Raw genomic sequence first — 21499 nt, 5'->3', positions numbered from 1 at the left:
ACAATAAACCACTTTGCTATCTGCATCAGGCAGATACGCCGCGGTCACAGGAATGCCTCTGCCTCGTTTATTTGCCCATTTCCAGGCATCCTTCACAAATGCATGCCCGTTGGGGCTGACATCAAAACAGCCAGTGAACACCAGTGTGCTGGATGCTGCACTGAGCAAATTGCCTTGCTGGCTAGAAGCACCCTGGCATTCCTGCTGCCACCACAACTGTGAGTTACAGAAAGAATCTGCTGCCAAGAATCAGTGTCCAAGCAATGACCAGATGGGGGGAGCGTTCAGATGAGTGTTGCAATGAACGATAATGATCTGCAGCCCTCAGAGGTCCTCCCAACCCCCTTAATAAGTGGGTATTCTACAGTAACCTGGCGGGTAAGGGGGAGATCACATGCCAAAAAAGTTGCTAAGATCCCATGGAAATGCAGAATCAGGAAGAGAAGCCAGGAGTCTCAACTGCCAAGTGCCCTGCTCTAACTGGTGAAGAACAGCTTCCCCCGCCCACCTGCAGCTCACTAACACACTGCAAAGGAGGCTAGTTCCCTTCCCTCCTCCCAGTCTCCTGGTATACTCACAGAAGAAAAAGATAACCTGCAATCCTTGTCCTATGAAGGCATCTGGAGCCTTAAATTCCCATTCCTCTCTCACAAAAGGAGAAAATGTTACTATCCAGGAACTTGATGCTATTCAATGGAACTCACCCTGCAGGGCAGGAAAGCCCCTGCAGACCAAGGGGGAAATTTAGAGCACCCAAACAGTAGCAGTCATTTATTTATACTTCCATTCTGACTAACTTCTGCTTGCTGTTGCAACTGGATGCCACGCTAGTTTTCACTCCCTGTCCTAAACTATGGGTATGTCTACACTGCCACGTTGCAGCACTGTGACGTGGGCAGTGTAGAAACGCTTTATCGCTGGGGAAGAGCTCTCCCGGCGATAAACAAAAAACAAAACATAAAACCACACAACCCACCCTGAACAAGGGGTGGTCCACACTCCCAGCAACGAAGTGCTGTCTATACTGGCGCTTTTCAGCGCTAAAACTTTTGTCCCTCAGAGGGGTGTTTTTTCACACCCCTGAACGACTAAAGTTTCAGCACTGAAAGTGGCAGTGTAGACACAGCCTAATACGCCATGTTCCTGCTGCACCGTTGAACAGCTGGTTCCTTCACCCACCACTGAAACACAGCAACCTCTAAGGCGGAAGGAATTCCATGCATGGGTGCATACTGGTGGGCAAATTTTGATACATTCATACCTGGACAACCCCCACTGACTTCACTGGGCTTGCCAGGATATACCCTCACAGGAGCTCAAAGCTTGTTGGGATGAAAATCTCCATAGAAATTTAAGATCCTTTCCTAGCAACTGATTCAAACTCTCATCTGTGTTGGCAGCCTCCAAAGACTTAATGCAGACAACTGCATTGCAGGCTTCAGGGAGCCTTGTGCCATTAGTGGCTTTCAGTACATCAATTGTTTCACTCAAAGCTAGGCTGGCTCAACAGGTAGATTGCTCAATGCCATCACAGCTGCCTGTATTAAAGAAATGGAATGACTTTTTGCCAGTCCCATCAAAGTTTAAACCAACTTTAAAACTCAGCACCAACTGGGATGATGCAGAATGCGAAGTTTTAACACAGGGCCTAGTGATCATCCTTAAAAGTGTTTCAAGTTTGCCTGTGCACTGTCTAATGTTACTGCAGTATTTGAGATAGTTGCTGAACTTCCCTATATATTGTGTGCTATGTACCTTGGCAAATTCCTGGTCATGCGTTTATGTTTGGGAGGGAATGCATCGACCAACTCTACCTTAGACAAAGGTATTAACCTGCCTGAAGAGGTCAGCGGAAGTACATTTACATATCACATAAAGTAACCAAGCTAACAAGCTGAGGAGGAAGCAGTGAGCACACTGGATGAGTGAGCGCGGGGGGGGGGGGGGGGGACGACACAGCATCTGCACCATCAGATGGTCTTCCTGGCCCTTGAAACAAAGACCATGGAGCTGGAAAACCTGAAGGGGAACAAAAAGACACTCTAGGTGATCCATCAACCACTTAGGGAACACAGAGTAGTGCTCTCTGAGCCTGGGCATGGTGGATCCCCTTGGCCTGTAGGGCAGAAGAAACTGTTTTAGGCAATGCTATAGCTTGCTACAAATAAGTTTTTGGTCACTAGAAAGGATGTTTTGTTTTGTCTGTAACCTTTTTCCCATCTTGGTTATCTCTGCTTAGTATCATGCAATCTCTGTTAATAAACTTATTCTTAGTTTTACTCTAAAGCAGATCTCCGTGCAGCTATAATGGTTACAGAGCGAGTCCCTAGCTAACCGAACAAGCAGATGTTTGCTGCCTCCAAAGAGGCTGTATATACATCACTTTCTGCGAGTATCCGGTGAGAGGGACTGAATGCCATAGAAAGGGAAACTGGGGTTCACCCATTGCTCGGGCTGGTTAATGTTAAGGCGGGCAGAGTCTCATGTCTGCTGGCCAGGCGGGACGGACGGGGAGCGGACACACACTTGAGTGGCAGCACAGCTCCCATCGGTGGAAGCAAAGGAGTAAGATGGTGGCTTACTGTTCTGGGCTCTCTGAGAAGAGTGTCACACACACCAACCAGCAGCAAAATGGAAAGGGAAATCAAATTACCCCCATGCAGCTAGTGTCTCAGCCTTTCAGACCAAACCATTAGATAACTGCCAGCTCTCCTGATTTTGACCTGCAGCAGACATTGTCTCACAAGAAAAGTATTTCTCTCCCGTACTTACAGCCTCCATCAGGGACCATTTTAACCGCAGACCTGCAATAGCCATTACGGCTTTAGGTTGGGATAGATTTACAACCTCTGATTAGAAACAGCGGAAAGCGGAAGTTTGCCAGCACGTTTGGCACAGGACTATGACAGCAGAGCTGTGCAATGGGCAGCTTCAGTCTAAGGAGTCTCCTGCATCCATTTACATGCACCCGTTTGGCAGGATCAGCAGAATTATGCCCCAGTTCTGACACAAACTCCTTTTTGTTATAAGCAGGCCATGCGCCACTGCATTCGGAGGGATGCGTGGATAGCCTTGTGGCCGCAAGTGTATGGCAAAGAAGAGCCAGCTTTGATTACGTCAGTGGCTTCCAAACTGTGGGGTGCACCCTCCTACGGGGGGCCCAGCAGGGCAGGCCAGCCCCCACAGGGGGCAGGAAGGGAGTGCCACCCAGCCCCTTTACCCCCAACTCTGCTCTGGCCCCAGCCCAGCCACGGCCGACTGCCCGTTCCCACCACAGCCCAGCCACGGCTCCACTCTCGGCCCTGGCCCCACCTCGGCTCCGTTCCCAGCCCAGCCCCAGGCTCCCCCCAAGGGTATATTCCTGGCCTGCCACTGACACATTACGTGCATTTGGGTAAACCAGTTAATCGCTCTGTGCCTCAGTTTATCCATTCACAAGATGAGGCTAGTGAGACCCACCCACCTTAAGGAGGATGCCAATTTATTCACATTTGTAAAGAAGTCTTGAGATCCTTCAATTAAGATGTGCTCCATAAGTTCTCAAACTTTTTAAAGCAAAGATGAACTGAAATAAGGATCACAGAATGCTCTGTTTCTTAAAGAGCCCAAGAGTGCTCACCTCACAGGAATCCGCGCTCCCTACTACGAAATGACGTGGCTGCATTTCCGAGCTGAACACAACATATAGTGGTCATACATTCCACAGCCTGTAATGACATTAGTGCAGTCATTGTACTTCTACAGCCAGTGATCAAAACCAGAACTTGGACAGGTTAAAATCATGACTGATGTTTTCCTTTAAAGACTAGTGCATGACAAAATAATTGAGGTACAATGAAATGTGTTTAGAGAGGTTTCCAAAGAAACGCTTCATGATGAAATGATAATGGATCTCTCTATTCAATATATGCATGAAAGTTCCTTGGAAGACAGTCAACATTATGAACAAAATGTGTACATGTAATGTAGCTACTAAATCCTTTAGACTGAAAAGCAGGCTGGCTGGCATAAACCTAGGGCTGTATGCACAGCAAAAAAGGCCCAAACAAAGGCAACACAGAGGCATAACAAACACACACACACACACACACACACAACCTTTCAACAGGAACAGAGCCTTGTGGGTTAGACATTAAAAACACACATGTAGAATATTAAAAATCAAGATTGCCCAAAAGCTGCATATGATATGGATAAAATAAATGCTTTTTCATGCCTAAGGTGGCACATGCAGGGGTTTACTTATACATTTTTCACTTTTAAACGTATTTTTATTCGTAGCTCCTAAGAGCAGGAGTATGGAAAGTGAAAAGACCACCAGGTCTGGACTCTGCGTTTGCCAATTTAATTGCCAAAAAAGCTGAAGCCTTTTCCCCCTTTGCAATATAGAACAAAGTAGTAATGGCAATACCACCACCTTCCTCCTGGGAGGGCCCTGCCGCAGTACAGAGCAATACCATGCACAGATCCCAGAGCTTACTGCAAGCAAGGAGGATCAGAAGCCCTGATCCAGGACAGCTACGTGACAGTATGATCTAATGGCCAAAGCATGGAACTAGGACCCAGGGGCTATTGACTATTAATTGTTCTGTGCCTTTAATTAAAATCACCACATATCACACCCTGCCATAATCAACATAAACACTAACATTTTTCTAAAGCATGGTGTTGTGGATCATTATTATAAAGTACTTTTGGGGTAGGAACATGGACTGGGTAACTTATTTGCTCTCTCCAACTTCATTTCCCCATTGGCGCAATGCAGCGGTCTTCCAGGGGGTACATCAACTCATCTAGTTGCTAGTTTTACAACAGGCTACGTAAAAAGCACTAGCAAAGTCAGTACAAACTAAAATTTCATAAAATGACTTGTTTATATTACTCTATATTATACACTGAAATGTAAGTACAAGATTTATATTCCAATTGATTTATAATTATATGGTAAAAATGAGAAAGTCAGCAGGAACAGTGTGCTGTGACACTTTTGTACTTCTATGTCTGATTTTGTAAGCAAGCAATTTTTAAATGGAGATGAAACTTGGGGGTACGCAAGACAAATCAGAGTCCTGAAAGGGGGTACAGTAGTCTGGAAAGGTTGAGAGCCACTTGTGTAACGGGATACTACCACATTAACAGGGCAATGTTTATAAAGGGCTTTGAAGATGAACTGCCTATCAGAGGCCACCTCTCTCCTCAAGTGATATTGCCAAAGCCATAGTCAAAAGAAATACTCCATCTGGAGCACCAGTCGGTATAAAAGGGGAGGGAGCTGCCGGCAGAGGAGTCTCTTAGTGACTTTTCCTCCAGGGCAGACTGGAAGAGGTCCTGAGGGTTTTTCGCCTTGCTCTGCAGCATGGGCCACGGGTCACTTGCTGGAGGATTATCTGTACCTTGAAGGTCTTTAAACCATGATTTGAGGACTTCAATAGCTCAGACATAGGTGCGAGGTTTATTGCAGGAGTGGGTGGGTGAGATTCTGTGGCCTGCACTATGCAGGAGGTCAGACTAGATGATCATAATGGTCCCTTCTGACCTTAATATCTATGAATATATACCAGGGATGCTAAGGAACAATTCTGGCTCTTAACTCATGCAAAAATCCCTTTGACTTCAAAGAGTGCTGGGGAGGTTAAGATTTCACCTTAAGAGACAACACCACAATGGCTAACTCAACAGGTAAACTAGGAAATAAGACACCATAAGCAATTGCTGTGGGGTTTTCCCAGGGTATTTACCTATTAAATAAAAACCTCATCCCTTTTCCTTTTCTCTACAGTGAGCTGAATGTGTATGGGACAGTCAGTTTTCATGTCCATTTCTCTCTCTTGGCAAGCATACCGTGCAGCAAGTTGTAACTCAAATCTCCCAAGGACGCAGTTAGAGCATCGGGCACTTTGGAGTCTTTCAAATTATTGGCAAGAGTGCTGAGTCGGGGTCCATAAACGTTACTAAGGACAAGACAGTCTCAGCTGAGCCATGTCTGGATTTTATCCTCAAGGAGACCAAATACATACTAATGTCTCTTTTTGTCACTAATTAATAAATATAGGCATCTCTCAAGAGTATGCAGGTTATATGGGACCACCTCTCAGATGTACACAGTTTCCATTCAGAAAATCTGATTTAATTTTCGCAGCAATGCTAACACTTAGGGTAAGTCCTATTTGTCAGTTTCTCTTAAGTCATGCAGCACATCAGAGACACTTAAGAAAAGAAGCCAGATGTCCCAGTCCTAAGTACTAGATTACATTAATTTTTTTTCATCATGACACAAATTCATGATGAAATGGTTATGTTCCAGAATGAAAGGTGGCACCTCTACCAACATGTATCACTACTGAAAGCAGCAAACAGGGATTTTAGCTAGCATCGCTCCTTTTAAACCTTTCCAGCTGGGGCTTGGTCTACACTACAAATTTAGGTCAACATAAGCCACATTAAGTCAATCTAATAATGCATATGTCTACACTACTGAGTCCCTTCCACCAACCTAAGTGACCTGTAAAGTCGACTTCTTTACTCCACCTCCGCGAGAGGCATAGCGCTGGATTCGACATCCATGGGTCGATATGGGGATAGTGTAAACACTGCAGTGAGTAATTCGAATGAATTGGCTTCCAGGAGGTTTCCCACAGTGCTTAGCTGTGACCGTTGTGGAGAGTGCTTTCAACTCCACATCAGCCAGTATACAGGAAACAGCTGCTCTCCTGTTAAAGGCCCAGGAACTTTTTAATTTTCATTTCCTGTTTGATCAGCGTGGAGAGCACAGCCGACCATGGAGATTCAAGGCAGCAAACGCACTTCAGTATGGAGTACACAGGAGGTGTGGCTCTTATTGCTGTGTGAGGGAGAAGAGTCTGCGCAGGCAGGGCTCCCATCCAGCAGAAGAAACTCAGACATCTATTGCAAGATTGCACGAGGCACAGGGGGAAGGGCTATATCAGGGACATGCAGTACTGCTGCGTGGAAGTAAAGGAGCTTCAGCAAGCGTACCAGAAGACAAGGGAGGCGAACAGTCATTCTGGTTCTGCCCCACAGACATGCCACTTTTATGAGGAGATGCATGCAATTCTCAGCAGCGACCCCTCAGCCACTGCCCCAAAACCCTCTCTGGATACCTTCCAGGAGCCCCAAGCAACAACAAGGAGGATATCGTTGAGGAGAAGGAGGAGGTGGAGGAAATGATGAGGCAGGCAAGCAGAGGATCCATTCTCCCCGACAGTCATGAACTGTTTGCAACCCTGGAGTCCATCCCTTCACAGGACCAGTTGGTGGCGGAGCGTGATGCGCGGGGGGGGGGGGGGGGGGAAGGAAGGAGGCACCTCTGGTGAGTCCACATTTCCAATCAAACTGTAGGGGTTACATGCTATTATATTTTATGTTTAATCTGAACAAAAAGTAGGTGTGGTGGGTATCAATGGCCACTCCAGCTACACAGAGGGGTGCTCTCCGAAAAAGACTGTTTATGTGCACATGGATGGCCCAGGAATCCTCCATGGAGATCTCTAGGAAGCTATCTTGGAGGTACACTGCAATCCTTTGCAGAAGGTTTCTGGGAAGGGCTGCTTTATTTCGTCCACAATGATAAGACACTTTCCCACGCCACTCTAGTATTAATTCTGCTGGCATCATTGCAGCACACAGCATTGCAGCATAAGGACCAGGTCTCTACCCAGACGCTTGCAGCATCTCCCCTGCCACCTCTGTTAGCCTCAGGACAGTGATATTGCATAGGGTCACCCAGGAGACATGGGGGAAGTTTTCAATGATAGCCCTTAAACCGCAAACCATTCAACAAGTAATCCGCCCTACTGATGAAATCTGGGTCACACAACCAGACTTTCCTATATGTACCATGATTGTGGTTGGAAGGGATGACCATGTATTGCAAGCAGCATTGGGAAAAGAAAAGGGGGGGGGGGGAAATGGGGGTGGCAGCTTCCTGTTTGTCTCCCTTCCCTCTCAACCCGGTGCCGCTTTTGTAAAAAACAAACTAGCTAGCTATCTGTGGAGCTTTACACTGGTGTCTGTCCTCAAGCATCATCCAGGTTGCTGGGGGAAAGGGGGCTTTTTCAAGTTCCAACTGGCGATTCTAACCATGTCTTCACAAAAGCAGCAGCAGCACATACCTTTTGCCCATGCCTCCGTGGCCTTACTCACCACGGCTAGAGCAGCAAACCAACTCTTGCAATAGCCAGTGGTTGTGACTACGTTGTGGCTTGCAGTGAAGTGTATTGAGGGGCGTATTTTTAATTTTAAAAATTAACCTTGCACCAGTATGAACTGTCAATGCTACTCTTGTGCTTTGCATTCCTTGCAGCTGAAACCTTGTCCGTCAGTGCCTCCTCCACACCAGAACAGAAACTTCCCCAGATCAGAAGGCAGAAAAAGACAACTTGGGAGGACATGTTCAACGAGTTAATGCGTGCCTCAGAGCGACAAGACGTAGCTCAGAGCATGGAGGATTACGCTGTCCAAGAACCTGGACATGGAGGACAGGAGAGCATGCAGGGAACAAGATCATGCCACCAAGGAAGAGATGCTGTGGGTTATGAAGGAGCAATCAGACACGTTGAGGCAACTGAAAGGCAACTGGATGCTAGAGTCCCTCTGCAGCCTATGCTGAACCTGCTGCGATTGTCACCCAGTTCTACGTCTTCCTCCAAAGTTCAGTATCCCTTGCACTCAACACCAGGGGAGAGTACAAGAACCCAAAGGCACCCATTCCCACACCCTTCATTGTTATTGCAGTGTATCTGTAAATAAGCTTTCCTTGTTTCTCTCCCCCCACCCTCAGTGTTATCAGCCCTTTTGCCCCAAGTTAGCTTACTTTTCTTTGCTGTCTCTGTTTGTGTGCATAATAAAACTTAGCGGATTGAGGAGAAAAAAAAAAAGACTATTAAATCAACACTTGGAGGAGACACTTTGGTAAGGAACAAAGATAAGTGTCACATTACTCTGGCTTATTGCTGAAACTTATTTTCAAAGCCTCACGGAGACCCAGAGCCCCTCAATGTGCTCTTATTTCACTGGTGTCTGGCTGCTAAAATTGGCCACCAGGCCATGTGCCTCAACCCCCCACCCTGGCACAAGCTTTTTTCCCTTTGTTTCACAGATATTATGGAGCGCACAACAGGCAGCAATAAAAATAGGGATATTGCTTTCACTGAGGTTAACCTAGTAAGCAAAACGCCAGCGACCTTTTAAACATCCAAAGGCACACTTCCACCACCATTCTGCACTTGCTCAGCCTATAGTTGAATTGGTCCTTACTGCTGTCCAGGCTGTCTGTGTACAGCTTCATGAGCCATGGGAGCAAAAGGTAGGCTGGGTCTCCCAGGATTGCGACTGGCATTTCAACATCACCAATGGTTATTTTGCAGTCTGGAAAGATAGTCCCTGCCTGCAGCTTTCTGAAAAGATCTGTGTTCCTAAAGATGCGCACATCATGCACCTTTCCCAACCATCCCACATTGATGTCAGTGAAACAGCCCCTGTGATCCACCAGCATTTGTAACACCACTGAGAAGTACCCCTTTCGGTTTATGTACTCTCGACAAGATGGTCTGGTGCCAAGATAGAGATATGCATTCCATTTATCGCCCCACCACAGCTAGGGAGCCCCATTGCGGCAAAACTATCCACTATGTCCTGCACCTTGCCCAGAGTCACGACCCTTCCTAGCAGAAGTCTGTTGATGGCCCTGAAAACTTGGATCACAACAGATCCCAGGGTAGATTTAATGACTCCAAACTGATGCCCCACTGACCTGTAGCAGTCTGGTGTTGCAAGCTTCCACAGAGCTATTGCTACTCACTTCTCCACTGTCAGAGCAGCTCTCATTTTAATATTGCTGCACTTCAGGGCTAGGGAAAGCTCTTCACACAGTTCCTGGAATGTGGCCTTACGCATTTGAAAATTCTGCAGTCACTGCTCGTCATCCCATAGCTGCATAACAATGTGGTTCCGCCAGTCAGTGCTTGATTCCCGGGCCCAGAAACGGCACTCAACTGTGTCAAGATAATGCGTGACTGCCGCCAGCAACTTTGCAAATTGCTCTGTTCTGTGTCTTCCAGCAGGGCTGCTTGAGTGGCATCACATTGTTCGGTGCGGTGGCTCCTGTACTGGCTGTGTAAATACTGCAGGATAAAGTGTGAGGTGTTTCTAATGCAGGGTCCATGCTTATCGTAATATGGCTTCTGTGCAGGTAACACAGGCTTACGAAAAAAGGCTTGGTTTGTTTGCCATTGATTTAAGGGAGGGAGGGAGGTAAGTACATCATGGGAGGCTAATGCCATGTTCCCATAACCACCTGTGCCAAAGTTTTGGTCCCATAAGGCATTGCAAGCCCAAAGCAAAATTCCACTCAGCTACGTGCACTGTGGGATAGCTACCCAGAGTGCAGAGCTCCATGCATCAATGCAAGCCCTACTGGTGAGAATGCACTCCACCGACCCAATGAGCATAGTACGGACATGCAAGATCAACTTGCTTAAATCAGAGGCTCGATGTCGACTTAACTTTGTAGTGTAGACATGGCCTCAGTCTGATGCTTGAATTACCTTCTCCAACATTTGTGAAGTAGAGCATGTCCTCGCACCCGCCTTACAGGACAGTGTCAGATGCTCTCAAGTCCTGCCAAATCCACTCCACTTTGTTATATTTCAAAATATCAGTATCACACGTGTTCTATTTTCAGCTGTGACAGGACACAGATCTTGGCAAGGGAGAGCACCTGCAGCAGTCGCTGTGCATCTCAATCCTTACACCAAAAAACAATGCTAATCCAAACCCACTTTCCATAACAAAAGAGCTCTTTGTGGGTAGAGAGAAGGGAGATATAGGGAGAGAAATGCCTCCACACAGGGGCCTTTAAAGGAAATGACTAGCACCCAGCTTACCTGCATGACCCTTCCACAGAAGTAAATGCCTCTGTTTTCTTTCCTTTTCCCTGAAGGTACTAGCTGCAACCTACAAAACCAGCCAATAAGGCTGAGATTTTGAAGGAGGTGCTCAAAACCCATAAAAACAGGCACTGTTTTTCCCTTAGGCTCCTTTTAAAATCTTGTTTCAGGTAAAGCACTGAATCACCAGTCCCCTCGCACTGCACCACACTGTTCCTTGGTTTTCCGACTGGGAGTGTCTTCTGCTCCAGCTTCCCTGCAGCAGAGCAAGGGCAAGGCCAGCGAGCCAAACCGAGGCAAGTCGATGGAGCATGCCTTTGTTACCGAGACAGGTCCCAGAACCGATGCCAAGTTTGGGCACACCAGCCTCATTTATTACAGCTAACGAGAGCCTCAGCTTTTAAAATTCAGCAATATTCATTAGAGCAGGAAAATTCAAGCGGGTTTTTTTGGAATTTTTCCATTCAATTAAAATTAAAGGCTTTTTAATAGAGACGCTCATTACTAATGGGAATAGTACACAGATTACACACAGGCCTTTAGAGTAGCAAAACCCATCAGCAGAGAGTTTATGGCACAGCCCACCCCTGATTATGTAATGATGTTACTTCTGTTGTTGTGCCAGGATGCTTGTGGCCTGGCAAACTCACTGAAACCCTTTTAAACAACTGGAAACAGAAAACACACACTTCTGAGCAGCCAACTGGTCATGCTAAGCACCCAATAGGGATGCTACAGATAATGGAAGATGCAAAGCGGGGGAAGAGCCAACAGAAGAAGGGGGGTGTTGGATCAATGCACAAGCCACTCACAGAACAAAGGAGTCATTTTAAGAGCAGGCTGAAAATAGAAAACAAGATAGACCAATATGAGGTCTCTGTTGAGGATGCTCTATAGAGATGGATGGAAATGCATGGAGAGAAAGAGAGAAGGCCTGGGTGCTGAGATGGGAAGGGAAATAGGGAGGGGGTGGTAAGATGGCAAAGAACAATAATCCAGTACCAAAGAATAGATTAGATGGAGATGGTAGAGAGTAGACCAGGTCAAGGCAGAGTAGATACAGTCAATTAAGGGGATCTAGAAAGCACAGTCGTAGCTGAAAAACCGGAAGACTTTTGTTGAAAAACGTTTGTTTTTTTTAATTGAAAACTCAGTTTGAGATGAAAAACGAAGCTGAAAACTCGACACCCTGAAAATTTCAGCCAGCACCAGCTGAAAGGACCAGGCAGGGCAGGAGTGAGAATGCAGCAGTAAAACAAGAATGGAGGACATTTCTCTCGTTACGGGCCTCAAAACGGAGCACCTCACTAACTGAATGTAATCCCTTATCCTTCAATTCTATCATTTAAACAGAATAAAAGTGATACATGGCTGCTGCTTTCAGTCAGCATTGCAAAACTACACTTGTGTCCAGGGAAAACACTTGATTTTTTAATATCACATGGGAACTAAAGCATCACTAAGATTTATAAAGCCAGTCACGGGGGGTGAAATTCCCTTCATGCGGAGGGCTGCATGCAGATGATGTCATGTCGTACTTTAAGTCCCACTTCGGTCCTATTTTGAGGTGTTAAATGGTGCATAAAACCGACTGAAGACTCTGCCCAGAGGTGAATTTCACTCAGACAGAAAAGACCAAACAGCCTGAGGAAGCCACAGGGACATTTTTGGAAAGATTGCCATCTAGTTCCAGGTTGCAAAAGCAATAATTTAACCCACTGTTAGAGGAAAAAAAGCCCAATGTTGCCCTATAGTTGATTGCTTTTGTTTAAAACCTGAGGGGTTACTGATCATTTATCATCTTCTTTACTTTGCTGGAAAGCAATCGGGATAAATATATGTGCCAGTACCACACCCAACCCCGTAGGTTTGCTCATTAATGCGCTATTCCCCAAAATTTAAAAATAAAGGATTACATGTTCTTCCCTTGAGCCTGATTTACAGCTTCTACACCAAGTGTGGTAACAAATCCTACCGAGACAATGTTAAAAGAAAATGAGTTCCTTCCAACCAGCATCCGAGTCAAATGATTTTTGGATCAGATCTTAGCTTTCCAATTACCATTTCTATGGTGTACCTTGAAATTGTGCTTCCTTCACTTAGGAAGAAACTGGCTTTTATTGACCTCCTTTGTAAATTACTTTGAGATCTACTGATGAAAAGTGCTGGATATGAGCTAGGCATAATTATTACTATTATAATATTGTATCTGTCCCTAGAACACCATTTTTCTTCTTTCATATCCAGCCCACTCGCCACACTCCAACTCAATGCTCATATTCAACATTCAGTCCTTTGAAGAGAGCCTATGGGCCACTAAAGCTTTCCCAAATAGGACTTATGTGGCATACACGCCCTGTGATGACTCTCTGTACAGGGGTGAATTTCACCCTTAATAAAATACAATGACAATACAATCATGACTTTATTTGTAATTCAGTGACTTAGAGGAGAGGAATCTCACACAAGACTAATCCAAATCCCACACAGAATTCTTATGCGTTAAAAATAGCATTAAGCGTGTGATACAAATCCAGGCTCTATAAGTCCCAGCCACCCAAAAAGGTTTGGAACCACTAGCGAACATAGCAAAAGTCTGCTAAACCGGTCCCATAATGGAGACCTTCATCTGGGCCTGAGGATCTGAAGAAGCACTGACCTTACAATTGAACGATCTTCATGGGTAATGATCACTCTGAACACAGTCTTGGCTTCACCTCATCCATCACTATGTTCAAACCAAGGATCACTATTCCCCATACACACAGTACCAAGAAACAGTTGCTTCAATTACTCAGCTGGTATCTACTGCCCTCCTTATTTACACCACCACTGCAGTACCACATACCCTACATAAAACAGTATTTGACATTAAGACCTAGGAGCACATTCTAATCCCAGTTGTACCAGTGAAGCTAAACAGTTACTTTAAATTTAACCAATGTGCAACCAAACATTTGCTAAAATGTTGCTGAAAAAATTTGCCATTTAAGCCGTGGTCCCCAAGTACATTAAACTGCAGAATAGCCACTGTCACTATAACAGCCCATTTTGACATCCATTTGCAGTTCTCAATTGTTAGACTAAGATGTAGCATGTTAGGCTAAATGATGCTTTTGTAATTTCTCTTGAATATTAAGCACCTGTAAGGATATTTCAGAGAACACGCAGCTCATTTGATTCGCAAACACTTAACTTATATCGCTGATGAACACGGGTCTCTGATGTTTTGTGCAGGTCATGGAAGCCCAGGGATTCATCTATTCAAGATTCTTTTGTTGAACAAAATTACTCAGATCATGAACAACATTTTTGACTATTTACATCCTGAGTAAAGTAGCAAAACACATTTCTGGATTTCCTAAGATGAATTCTTTGAGTCAGATTGTATCACTAAACAGCTTCTCTTTTTGTGGATTCCCCATTTCAAAGAACACAAGTCTGCTTCATGTTATAAATTATTCTTTTTGCTTCACGATTCTCTCCTGATCTGGGAATTAAACTTTACAAAATAATTTCTGAAGAGCAGAGACTCCTGACATAAAAGCTAAATTAGTGTGACAAACTATGCAACTTAATGCCTCCTATCAGATGGCAATTGGGAAAAAAATTACACAGAAGAGCGCAAACTAAAATTGTGCAAATAAATGAAGTTACCTATACACTAAGGAACCCAAGAAATCAGTTGCTCTGAAGATCTGGTGGTATCATAAGACCATGCTGTTAAATCAAGAACCTACACATTTCAAGCCCAATAGTTCCTTCACTTCAAAAGGGTGTAGAAGAGGAGGAGGTAATACATTCATAGCCCTCAAAAATCTAAACTCTGCCAGCCACTCACAAGGCTGTTAAGCATTATGCACTAGTGCCGAAGTGCACAAAAGCCTTTCAGTGCCTAGAGCGAGACTTTAATTTCTGTCTAGAAGCTATTACTTATCTAAATGAGGAAGGCAGAACATACACAATGGCTCCTGCAGCTCAGACCTGTCTCTCCAACTGATCTGCTCTGAGCTAATGAGCAGCAACTTTCAACAGTCCCATCAGTGAGCTGTTAACTCCTTGTGAGAGAGAGACTTGGAGGAGGAGGAGGAGGAATGAAAGGAACAGAAACATACGAGTCAAACAAAACATCAAAGCCCCATTATTAACCAGGACTAAAAAATTCACTCTCCCTACTAGCAGGAATCTTGTAGCAATAACACTCAGATTGTCAGAAGAACGAACAGCCTGCTACACGTGCAGAGCACCCACAAACTCAGTCTAGCACTGAAGCCTTCTGCTGTTTAGGCCCTGTGCACATCTCAGTGCGTTGGTTCTTTGATGGATGACGTGTGTTGATGTTTCACAAGGGAAAGCCCCAGAGCTTCTATTTAGATATTTATCCTATGCTCTTTTACTGGGGCCTCCTGAGGTAACAGGGCCTGATCTGGCGACGAGCTGACTGTCTTCTGTTCCCACTCAGGCAGGCTCCTTCTGCTTTCACTAACCAACCGGTTTCTTCATGGTGCTAGGCGCCCTCGGTTCCCATCAATCACCAGGTGTCCAGGGAATTCAGGACCTCACAGGGAAAGTCCCCTCACAGGGAAATTCCCCTCAACCCTTAAGGAAATGGCAACGTTTCACTCAGGCAAGGCCTCAACTCCCACTGACTTCAGAGGGAGCAAAAGGTATTTTGCAGGATCAGGGCCTTGTGTTTTTTGTAAAGAAAGGGTCACAACGCAGATGAGTTTTCATGATGTTTAAATACCCGAGTGCAAACAAGTGGGGAAACTGGATTTAAGTCTCTCCCTGCCGTGGTCAGTACTGCCCCTTCTTCCCCACATAAGCATAAAGCTGGCTTAAAAATCATGAGGGGCTTCTGGGGTTTTTTGTTCTTTTTTTTTTTAAATGTTTTTACATAAATTTGGGATTCTTTTATTTACAACCCTTAGGGTGCCCTCAGGATACATTTTCAAGCTTTCCTCTAAAATCATAAGGGCTCAAAACTTACTTTAAAAACAACCCCAAAAGCCAAAGTTCTCATGAACCAACATGACTCCAGGAGCTAGGGTTCTAGGGAAAACACACTAAGTATTGCAAGACTCACCATAAAACTGCTGGAAACAGAGTGCTGGAAACCGAATCACTAAACTATGAAAGTGAAATTAATCCACAAAGTGATACTGGCTGACCTACTTTCAAGGCCCAAGCTGAATGGGGGGCAGGAATGCTGACTCTCGCAAGGTGGGTTTTTGTTTGTTTTTTTCCTTTAAATTTCAGTTCCTGGAGCCATGTTATTGTCTGAGAATTTCATCTTTAATTTCAAACAACAACAAAAAATTGTTTTCAGCCCTCCTGGTTACAGAGAAAAGTTGAAAACAAGAACCTTAAAAGGTTCACAAACCAGAAAGGAAATACAAAATTATATATATTTTAAAATCTCATGATTTTTGGGGGTCTGATATGATTGATCAACACTTGTGCTTGGCAATGCAAAAGGGGTAAAAAACTAGCATAGTAGTGAGAAGTTAGGACAAAGAAAAAAAATCCCCTTTCAGCTTCACTAGTAGGCAAGGTATCATTTTGTTCTGGTTTATAATCGATGAGTTATCTTGACTGCAGAGCCTTTCACTTTTACAAAGGATCATTTTCACAGCAGCTTATTGGGATGCATACACAGCTTGCTTGTCCTATTAAGAGTTTATAAGGCAAATCCCTATATGATGCTTTACTAACGAAAACTCATCCCTAAGCTCTTAAAAAGCTGTGGGTTTGAAATGCCTCCCTGGGTCTCCGAGTCTGACAGATGGTGCCATCTCTGCGATAATGAAAACCAGATTTAGACCAGAGAACCTTTCGTGGTCTAATATTTTAAGTAGATTGGATATTTTGCATGGGATGAAGACCTGGTTGTGACGCCTAAGGGAGGGTGGAAATATCAGAGAGAAGGGGAAAAGAAAAAGAAAAAAAAGGAGGGGGGGGAAAGACGACAGATACAAGGTTTTTAAGTTAAAAATTCCACCTGCCAAGGAACTAGATGGCTATGTGGACTGGCAAAGGGGTATCACATTTTCCACGTCATGGTCATGCCCTGAGCTCAGCGACTGACATGGTTATCTCAGGGAAGTTGCCTGGCTTGGAAGAAACGAGTTGGCGGTGGGGGGTCTTAGTCCGGTTCTTAGCAAACAAGTGTCCACATTTCAGAAGCCACCTCCACAGCTGGCACCCAGCCCAAAAACCAGCCAAGCCAAGGACGGAATAGGCAAAGAGATTGATTCATTGTGCCCAAGTTCCTGGGTGAGACACACCCAAAAGGCAGCTCACTTTGTTCTGTGGAGAAACACTCCTTCGGTCTCCAGGGCTGTCGGTCTGGCACCTTTCGAGATCACTCAACTCAGAAACTATTAAATAAACAAAAAAGCAAAGTCCCAGCTACCAGTGTTGAGTGGTTCTAGTGACTCATGAGCTCAATTCTGCCCTGGTGTCAAGCAGGCCCTAATACATCACGTCAGTAATGATGGGCCTGCTCACAGTAGGGCTGAATTGGGCATGTTCTCTTCCAAGGTTTCATGAAATTAGTAACATTTCTCCCCCCATGTGGTGGAAATTAAGGACAGCAGTCAGGAAAAACTGCCCCATGGAAAACACTCTCTGACTGTGGGGCAGTCTGGGAGTGAGGGAAACTCCCAAGTCATTCAATTAAATGAAAAGAGACTGGAAAAAAAAAAAAACACTGGGGAACACAGTGCAGGGTTAAGTCCTACAATGGCAGATGCATAGCCCATGGCCCAACTCAGACTTCTACCACGCTGCGTTGATGAGACATCATAGACTATAGAACCTTACAGGGGATGCATATAAAGGCACTTTACAGATAACGCAATGAAGAAACTCCACCAGAGCACATAACCTTGAGGCAGACCCCTGAAGCAAATCGGGATGAATACTGTTTTCCCACAATGAGGAGCAAACTGTGAATTCCTCCTTTGGATAAGAGTTCACCACTCGAGCCCTGTCATTGTTAGAACACAGTAACCAAATAAAAAAAGGGAGCATTTGAAGACAAGGGATTTAATTATACCCCTCAGAGCAAAAAAGAGAGTCATCCCCCAGTCCCTGACAGAGATTCAGTCACACCAGTGAGAGCTCTTGGCTCATAGCACATGGATTAATTAGCAACCTTCCCTGGGACACACGTACGGCTCTCACATGAAGTCACTCTCAACTCCCATAAGGTGTGAGCACAAAGCTTCTTAGTCTATGGAACCCTTATGGGGATTGGCAATAATTGGCCAGCAACGCCAAAGTTCACATCCCAACAGCCAGCAAGACAACATTATAATTATTTGTATTGCTGTACTGACTAGGAACCCCAGTCATGGATCAGGACCCCATTGTGCAGACAGAAATAAGAGAATTCATCAGTTTCAGAGGGATGTGATCTGGATCACCCTGCACCAATTAAAAAGGTAATTAAATATTTTTGCATTAACCAGACCTAGAGTCCATGGTTTTTATTTAAAAAAAAAGTGAACATCCAAAAAAAATGTAGCAGGTAGGCTGTATGTTCTAAATACCTGTACAATATTTCCTTGCTCTAGGTTTTCTTTGCTTAGACGTTCAATGGAGTTATAAAACGTGGATGTAGGTTTCTCTTAAATTCCACAGAGTGGTCCAAAACAAAACCCCCAAAACTACACAATAGAAGAGCATGCCCTTTACGGTTACATTCTATAGGGTTCTCATAAAAGGTGTATCATATTCCTTTTAGATTTTCATTTGGGAGGTTCTCTGGGAGGGAGAGCACAGGGAAATACGGCCTCCTCTTTAGCTCTTTAACACTGTAATCTATGGCTTCACAACAGGCAGACAATGCTGGAGAGCCAGCCTTCTTGGTTCCTAGGGCACAGGGTCTGCTCTGCTATCTCGCTGCAGCATCCTCTGACCGCATGCCTTTGGCAGCACATTCCATATCATGTTCCAGATGCCCCTTCCTCACGGAGTCAGTCAGAAAGAGCCAGTTGTAGTGGCAACCAGGAGGCCAAGAGGATGGGTAGTGAGGGAGAAGCAGACTCATTTTGTTTATGATTCAGCTGACATGTCCATGTTCACTGAACGGTAACCAAAACCCACTGGCATGATTGTCTCTGAAACTGTGACTCAAATGCCAATCAAACAAAAACTAAACAAAACGAACAATTTCTGCTACACAAAGTTCAGAGGCTTTCACATAGACTACTTTTCAAGCTAAGTATAAAATACCAAGAGAGAAATACAGACATTAGACTTGATTTCTCCTGGCTCTTCAGCACCATGTTCTGAGCTCCCCGGGAGAAGTGAGTTTCCCATTAGAGGCTGCTCCCCTCCATCTGGCCTTTCAAACACCAATCTTCTCTGAAGAGGGCAAAAATAACAGATGGCAAGGAGCTGGGGGAATTTTTGTTTGTTTGGATGACTGAGATGCGCAAGGCATCGTGGCTGCACAGCCAGAACAATGAAGTGAATGGAATCCAGCTAGGGGATTGGAGAGCTCAAGAGACGGGTAATCAGACTCCAAATCTTCCAACTAATTTCAAACCTAACCTGGGTCTGCAAGTCATCACACTCTGATGGTTGTTCTGTGGCCCACCTAAAACACACATAGAAGCCCCAGACACTCCCCAGTGGATATATAATCGGCATTCCCAAACCTCCCCCATCCTCAGCATTAAGATGCCCTCGTGTTGGCAAATCTCAGAAGGAACACCAGGGAATGAACGGACCCCTCTCCTGGGCACATTGGTGGGGGGTAGATGCAGTGCGAAATGGAGTCCAGTGGTTAGTCCACTAGTCTGGCACTCAAGAGACCCAGATTCAATTCCTGACTCTACCAAAGGTTCCATGTGACGCCATAGGGAACTAACTCCTTCAGCCTCTCTGAGCCTCAGTTAAAACAGGGGTGTAACAGCACTGCCCTGTGTCCACAGGGTTTTGAGGGGATAAGCACATTAAAAGAGCGTGCGGCACTCAGATACTATGGTGATGGCAGCCAGACAGATGGCCTGAAATGGTCTATAGCACGGGATAGGTGTCACGAGGGTTCCACTGCCGACAGACCAGCACTGAACCATTCAATGGGGGGGGGGGGGGAAATCTACCTATACTACCACCTTAATCACACAGCTATCTTAGTCCCCTAGAATAGAAAGGAACCTGACAACACACAAGGCACTATACTAAGAACATAAACTTTGATACAGGTCCCTTTCAGGTAGCAGAACTCCTAGGAAACAAAAAGATTATGTCCCTAGCTGCTATTAAACAATGGAAACCACATGGACAAACTGAGGGGCTAGAGGCATCTAAAAAAAACTACCTAAAGCAATTGCTAGAACCATGCACTGGGTATGTTAATCTTTTACCAGGCAAGACAACTAATCTCCTTTATTCATATAGGGCTATTGGAAAGGCAGCTTTATATATCCTTTAAAACTGCCCCTCCAAAAGGCCTGTGTGACAAAGGATTAGTGCAGGCTTGGGACCAAGGCAGGACATATTACACACCTCTAACCCTTGGCAGAGTTCCATGCAACCAACTAACACATTCACAACCTGCAACATAATGACCTAGCCCCCTGCCACTAAAGCAAATGGTAGGTGGGGCTGTACTGTGGGAAAGAAACAGCACTATAATCTGCCCTCTGCTGCTAGAAATTCCATTGTGGCACTCCAGCGTCCTCTCAGGTCCTAGCTGCCGTCCTGGCGCACAAAGTTTCCAGATTCCAGGTTTAGAGCTCGAGGAACGAAGGAAGCACCCAATTTAATTCCCACTGACCTCAGCACCAGAAACAGCTGATGAAGGGATAAACAGCTGATCTATTTTAGCCCCTCCCCCTTACACTAAAAGGGGCACATTTGCTGCAACATGCTCCCACTTGCAGAAAGTGAAAAAAATCATTTCACGTGGATTTACAAGGACATATAAGTAACTGTGACCATGGAATTGTTTGACAGCATTTCAGGGCAAATTTACATCACAACCATTCTCCAAAAAATATTCCTCCCCCTGCCCCCAAACACAAACATACAGAAATCTTGCAGGCAGAGTGTGTGTGGTTTTTTGTTTGTTTGTTTGTTTTGTTTTGTAGGTTTCTTTAAAGAAAAAAAAAATCAGCCTTCAATAGTGCAAGACAGCTCCCACGAGCAACAAATCCTGCACATGCTGATCAGCCTCGTCATAACGTTTTGGAATCCTATGTGCTCAAGCTCTCAAAGAAAAGCCAGCCATTAATTCTCAGAGAGTGAGTGATTTAACAAGCCAACTGTATATTCCACCACAGAACTGAATCAGGATCACTCACTGTAATCTATGCAGCTAGGGACAGATTAAAAGTTAGTGTGTAAAAAGCAGCACTTCCTTACTGAACATATCTGCTTCCTGTGAGCCAAGTTTACCCGGAACGTAAACAGGCATGGTGTTATTGATTCAAACCGAGCTGCACTTCTTGTCAGGCTTTCAGCCTTGTGTACACCCACAGCTTTCACCAGCAAGTTACTAAATTAAGCTAAATCAATGTAAGAGTTTTTACATGGGCTTGACTAGAGTGATTTTAAAAACAGGCACAAGCTGTAGG

At 44.9% G+C, this 21499-nt stretch overlaps 1 protein-coding gene across 37 annotated transcripts in view; it reads right to left on the bottom strand.

Moving 5' to 3' along the window:
* NCOR2 (nuclear receptor corepressor 2) overlaps window positions 1-21499 on the bottom strand; it is a 419584-nt gene that overhangs the window by 313849 nt on the left and 84236 nt on the right. The window contains exon 1 of one of the 37 annotated variants that reach the window (XM_043497687.1): window positions 17211-17282. The exons of 35 other annotated variants lie outside the window; for them this stretch is intronic. The gene's annotated coding sequence lies outside the window, so the exon portion shown is untranslated. Of the gene's footprint in view, window positions 1-17210; window positions 17283-21499 lie in introns of those variants that run through there. One more of the 37 variants, XM_043497678.1, reaches the window with a different exon arrangement.

Source organism: Dermochelys coriacea, chromosome 15 (assembly GCF_009764565.3).
Source record: "Dermochelys coriacea isolate rDerCor1 chromosome 15, rDerCor1.pri.v4, whole genome shotgun sequence".
In the NCBI taxonomy this organism is placed as follows: domain Eukaryota; kingdom Metazoa; phylum Chordata; order Testudines; family Dermochelyidae; genus Dermochelys; species Dermochelys coriacea.
This window is presented reverse-complemented; position numbering and strand designations above follow the sequence as displayed.